Source organism: Myotis yumanensis, unplaced genomic scaffold (assembly GCF_028538775.1).
Source record: "Myotis yumanensis isolate MYYU_CA2020_CCGP unplaced genomic scaffold, mMyoYum1.0.hap1 SCAF_16, whole genome shotgun sequence".
Lineage (NCBI taxonomy): Eukaryota > Metazoa > Chordata > Mammalia > Chiroptera > Vespertilionidae > Myotis > Myotis yumanensis.
The window spans coordinates 14446631-14452630 of record NW_027223767.1 but is presented as its reverse complement, the minus strand read 5'-3'; positions in this window follow the sequence as shown (position 1 = coordinate 14452630).

Genomic DNA, 6000 nt, shown 5'->3' with positions numbered 1-6000 from the left:
CAGTAGGGGGTGTGCGGGAGGCAACAGATCCATGTTGTACTCTCACATTGATGTTTCTCTCTTCCTCTAAAAATCAAAAGAAAGAGAGAGAGAGAGAGAGAGAGAGAGAGAGTAATCACGAAATTCTGAATCACAAAGAAAGCAAATTGTGTGGCTCCTCCAATCACAAGAGTGACAGGCACCCATCTGGTTCTATGGAAGTTGTAAACTTTTACAGGAGCTAATTCAAGAGTGTGTTCCCTGGAATTTAACAAAGATAAGAATACTTCTGACTTCTTATCATATTTATGAAATATTTAGCTACTTTCCAGTATAAATCCTGCTATCTCCTAAAAGTTCTGATATAGCCCAAAGCTACTCATTATCTCTATAGACTATCTTCTCAATAAGAATTATCCAAGATATAATTTTTATCTGAGAATGCCAGTTCTGATTAAGTTTATAGATCTATTTCCTCCAAGATGCATCCTCTGAAACTCAATAATGTCAGAATTTCATTTAAAGCCTGAGCTACATTTGATACAACAGAAACAGGACCAGCCTGGACATCTGAGGTCCAGGGTCCAGTCCCAGTTCTGCCCTCCTTGATTCTAAGCAAGTCATTTGGCTTTTCTGGGCCTCAATTTTCTCATGAGTATGACAATTCTGATAGTTTACAATTTTATATATAATTAACATTATACATTATTATTTTATTTTTCAAAGTTTAATAAAAACCTTATAAGAAAAAAAATAGTAAAAGCAGAGATTTGGGCTAAATAACTTTGTTTATGTACTGTATGTATTCTCTAACGTGCAATTAGATTCGGGTGCAGATTGGAGCTCCTCGCTTCTGTGGGTTTTTTTTTTTTAATATATTTTATTGATTTTTTACAGAGAGGGAGAGAGATAGAGAGTTAGGAACATCGATGAGAGAGAAACATCGATCAGCTGCCTCCTGCACATCTCCTACTGGGGATGTGCCCGCAACCAAGGTATATGCCCTTGACCGGAATCGAACCTGGGACCCTTCAGTCCACAGGCCGACGCTCTATCCACTGAGCCAAACCGGTTTCGGCTTCTTCTGTGGGTTTTCTTTTCTGAAATCTTCCTTAGTAAAGTGATTCTCTGGCTTTGCCCTTCTCCCTTAAGATATTAACATGTGCTCATTTGCACGGATTTCTAGAAACCCTGTTTCTGATCATCATTCTCCTCCCTCTGTAGTCCCCACACAACTGAACAGAACTGAGCACACAGTATATGTAGGTGTCAATGAATACTTATGGTTGTTGTTTTTTAATCCTCACCTGGGGACATTTTTCTATTGATTTTTAGAAAGAGTGGAAGAGAGAGAGGAAAGACAGAGAGAAATATCGATGTGAGAGAAATACATCGATTGGTTGCCTCCTGTACGAACCCTGGCCAGCGGAGGAGCCTGCAACCGAGTCAGTGCCCTTGACCGGAATCGAACCCGGGACCCTTTGGTCCGCAGGCCAACGCTCTATCCACTGAGCCAAACAGGCTAGGGCTCAATAAATACTTATTGAACAAACATTTTAGTATACATTTTCAGGAGGCACCATTGGGTACTTTGGGGGTGAGGGAATATGGATTATTTTAATTTTCTCCCTTCTACTTTTCTGTATTTGCTAAATTTGGGATAAAGCACACCCCAAACCTCCTCCCCTCCGGGGCCATTATTCCCCTCAGGGGGTCTACTTCCCTTGAACCCTGCCTGTGGCAGCCGGTGCTCGATGAACGTCCTCTCTCTTCCCTTTCTTTGGAATCAAGAGCAGCCACGATGGGGGGGAAATGCTAATTCTGAAAGGAATCAGGTCACCCCTTCTGGAAAACGAAGATGGAAGCTGGCCCGCCCTCCTCTGGCCCCCAAAGCCCCAGCCTCCACTACTGTACATCCAACTACCTCCACCAAGAAAGGGAAGCAGCGGCTGGCTCCGAATCAGCCCCGCCCCGCCCGGCCCCCGGGAGACCCGGGGCCGCGCTCTCGGGGCAGGGAACGCGCAGGGGAAAGCAGCCAGAAAGGGAACCTGCGCCTTTTCTCCTCCTGGCGGACAACCGTGGAACAACAGAGCTAAGGGAAGAGGCGGGTTGGGGTGTCAAACGTGGAGCAGGGTTGAGCTGCACAGTTTTGACATTTGGGGGACCTGACCTGATGTTGCGGCCCCTCCCTTCTTTCCCAAGAATTCATTTCCAGTTAAAAACAAGGAAAATGGCAAGGCAAAACCTTGAGCTCCTACTGTGTGCTAGGCACTTTGCATCAAATCTTCACAACAGCTCCACTGGGCTAATTGTCCTATTAACAGACAAGAATGATGAGGCCCAAAGGGGTGACTTTCACAGCTCAGTCGTGACCAGGCTGGATCTGTGTGCTCCAAAGGCTGACTGTGGCCCTAACCTGTCGGGAATGGGGCCCTGGACGGGGTGTCTCCTCGAGCTGAGAAGGTAAAGAACTCAGAACCGTTTCCGTGGTCATTTTTAAAGCTCAGCTCATGAGGCATAAAAACTTGTCAGGCTAGTCCATCTGTTGCATCAGGCAGGAACCCAGCCACAGCCCAGAACGAGAGCTTAGTAAAGTGATTCTCTGGCCTCACTGGCTTCTTATTCCTCTGCTTGTATTCGGCATTAGAGCTCCCGAAGTATCTGAAACCTAGTCCTCCAAGACTGGGGGTGGAGGGAGCACAAGAAACTGGGGGAGGAGGGGTTGAGGAGGGAATCCTTGTGGCTGAGGCTATCAGGGGCATTGCCGGTTGATGTCAGCTCCTGCAACTGGATTGTTCAGGGATGAGAGAAGCCGTTTCCACAACACCCATCTGGTGACCAGAACGTTAAATGTATGTTTATTGGTTTCAGAGAGTAAGGGAGAGGGAGGAAGCTAGAAACATCAATGATGAGAATCATTGATTGGCTGTCTCCTGCACACCCCACACTGGGGACTGAGCCCACGACCCAGGCATATGCTCTGACAGGGAATCGAACCGTGACCTCCTGGTTCATAGGTCGACACTCCACCACTGAGCCACACTGGCCAGGCTGGTGACCAGAACTTTATGAGACATATGTCCAGATGATGCCAGTCTCCTCCTGCCTTTCTTTTTTTTATATATATATATTTTATTGATTTTTTTACAGAGAGGAAGGGAGAGAGATAGAGAGTTAGAAACATCGATGAGAGAGAAACACCGATCAGCCGCCTCCTGCACATCTCCTACTGGGAATGTGCCCGAAACCCAGGTACATGCCCTTGACCGGAATCGAACCTGGGACCTTTCAGTCCGCAGGCCGACGCTCTATCCACTGAGCCAAACCGGTTTCGGCTCCTCCTGCCTTTCAAGAGAAACGGAATGGATGGTAGGAGTGAGAAACTGTATAATGAGGCAGAGGCTGCTGGCCTTTGACCTGCAGAGAGGTGTACACTCAGCCCACCTTAGTGGGTAGCCAGAGATGTTAATGAAGCAGCACAGTATGCCAGGGCCACAGGGAGAGGCTGCGAGCCGTCAGGTTACGTGGATACTTACAGCCAGCCTGCCTTGAGGAGTGTTCTCTAAAACTACTGGTAAAAGGAAGCAGGACCCTGGGGACACTCAGAGTCTCACAGATGCCCTGTAGAGGAATTCGAGGATGCAAGCAGAGGTTGTGATCCGCCAGGAGTGCTGGGTCTTCGGGGATGGTAAGAACCTACACACAGTCCACCTGAACCAAAATGTCATCAGGTAGCTGCTGGCGTTACTGGTAAATCTTTAAAAGGGAAAAGAACAATTTCAAACCAAACCAAATTAGAAGCTAGGAATATAGGAAAGGTACAAAGACTGTTTAAAAAATCTTGGGAATCCCCAAAGGTACTCAAGATATTAAAATTCCAGGTGAAAGAACAAAGAGTCTAAGTGAATAGCTAACAAAAGAGGCCTCCAGAGAGAAAAATTTTAAAAAAGCAAATGGCATTTCCAAGGAAACCAAGGGTGAAACTGTAGACATGTCCAAATTGGGCAAAAAAAACTGGCAGATAGTTGGGGTGACTTCTGCCCCTGATTTCGGAGGAGGTCCACAAATAGTTCTCGCTCCTTCACAGGACAATGTTGGGAGAGATCAGAAACTAGAGACAGACTCGTGAAATAACTGAGAAGACCTAATGTGAGGAGAAGGCAACATGGTTTCTAGAGGAAAAGTGGTGTCTGATGTCCTAGAGCAGCGGGTCTCAACCTGTGGGTCGTGACCCCTTTGGGGGTCGAACGCCCCTTTCACAGGGGTCGCCTAAGACCATCGGAAAACACATATATAATTACATATTGTTTTTGACACCCGGCTTTCATTATGTTCAATTTGTAACAATGAAATTGGGGGTCACCACAACATGAGGACTGTATTAAAGGGTCGCGGCATTAGGAAGGTTGAGGACCACTGTCCTAGAGGCATCAGAGATAAAGTCTGGGCTTCAGTCACATTGGCTTTGGTTGGAATCCTAACTTTGCCTTATGAACTGTGTGACCTTTGGAAACTCATTAATCTATTCAAACCTCAGTCTTCCCATCTGATAAATGGAGACAAAAAGAGACTGACTTTACAGGGCTGTTCTAAGGAGGATATGCTAGTGTGTAGCACGATAAGAGATAAGCAGGCACTTCTCTGAATAAAATCTAAATTTCATCACATTCTTAAAGATTGATTTGGAAGTGAGAAATGGATAAAAATATCAGATAATACATTTAATAAGGCAATCTTTAGAGAAAAATAACCCAACTGTATTTTACATCAATGAGCTATCTTTCCCACCTGAAGTCCCACAGCACTGTCTGTACCACTCAGCTTGCTCTAATTGAGAGAACTTTCCCCTCAATCATCATCTTGCTCACAGGTCATCTCCCTGAGCAGATTATAACTGCTCAAGTAAACACTGTCGCCAAACTACCCATTACAGTCCAGATCTTGAGTCACTGTCAACAGGTTCCTGAAAACCTGGCTTTAGTCAAAGGTGCCAAAACAAAGGTAGCCAGCATTCGGGTACAGAAACCAAGAGTAAACCTAATCGCACCCCTGCCCGGAGCTGTGGTTTGGCTGCAATTGGGATAATGTCTGTGGTTTTGGCTGGTTGCACCTCAAGACTAACATCAGGAAGCTGCAGAGAAGCAGCTCAATTTCCAAGTGGGTGGAAATGTTTTTGTGAGAACAGGATGAAAAGTGGGGGTTCTAGGGTTTGACAAGGTGAAGGCAGAGCAAGGATACAGGTAACTGTAAAACCTCCACAATATTACGTTGCCCTGGGCGTGTTCCTCCAAGTCAGAACATGACAAGCAGCCAGCATCCATGTTGAAAACAGTCTTAAGACAAAATGCTACTTGGAATGCTGCGTGGACCCTGCCCTAAGGCAGGAAACAGAAGCAGGATGAAAATAGGAAGTGCAGTCGGCCTGACCAACAGTCTCTGGTGAACACATCCAAGATGAACAGGCTCTGGGGAAACCATGGCTCCTTAGGAGACCTTGCCAGCAGTTAAGTGATCACATGAAGCAGAACCTCTCCTTGCCCCTCGGTTTCCTGTTAGGAACAGCCAGCTGGGTGCTGACAGACCTGTTCCTCTACCTCCCCTCTCATCCTCCCTCCCCTTTGTCCTAGACAATGACAGCTCTGTTGGGGGCAGAGATGGAGGCACTGGGTAAGCAAAAATGAAAGGGAAATAAAGGCAGGGAAGGGTGGGCAGGGATGAAGTAAGAGAACAACCAAAGAACTTGTATGCATGTAAACATAACCGATGGACACAGACAATGGGGCGGAGGGCGGCGGGGGGGGGGATGGGGACGACAATACCTGGGCTGGGGGAGGACAATGGAGAAAAAGGAGACATATGTAATACTTTCAACAACGATTTTTTAAAAGTGGGTAGTGCACTCTGAAGAGAAGGCACCTGATGTTGAACGTTCAAGAAACCAAGGTGGACTTGTTCTTACCTCGTGATCAGAGTGGTGACTATGTGAAACTTGGGGCCACTCACTTAAGATCCGTGCATCTT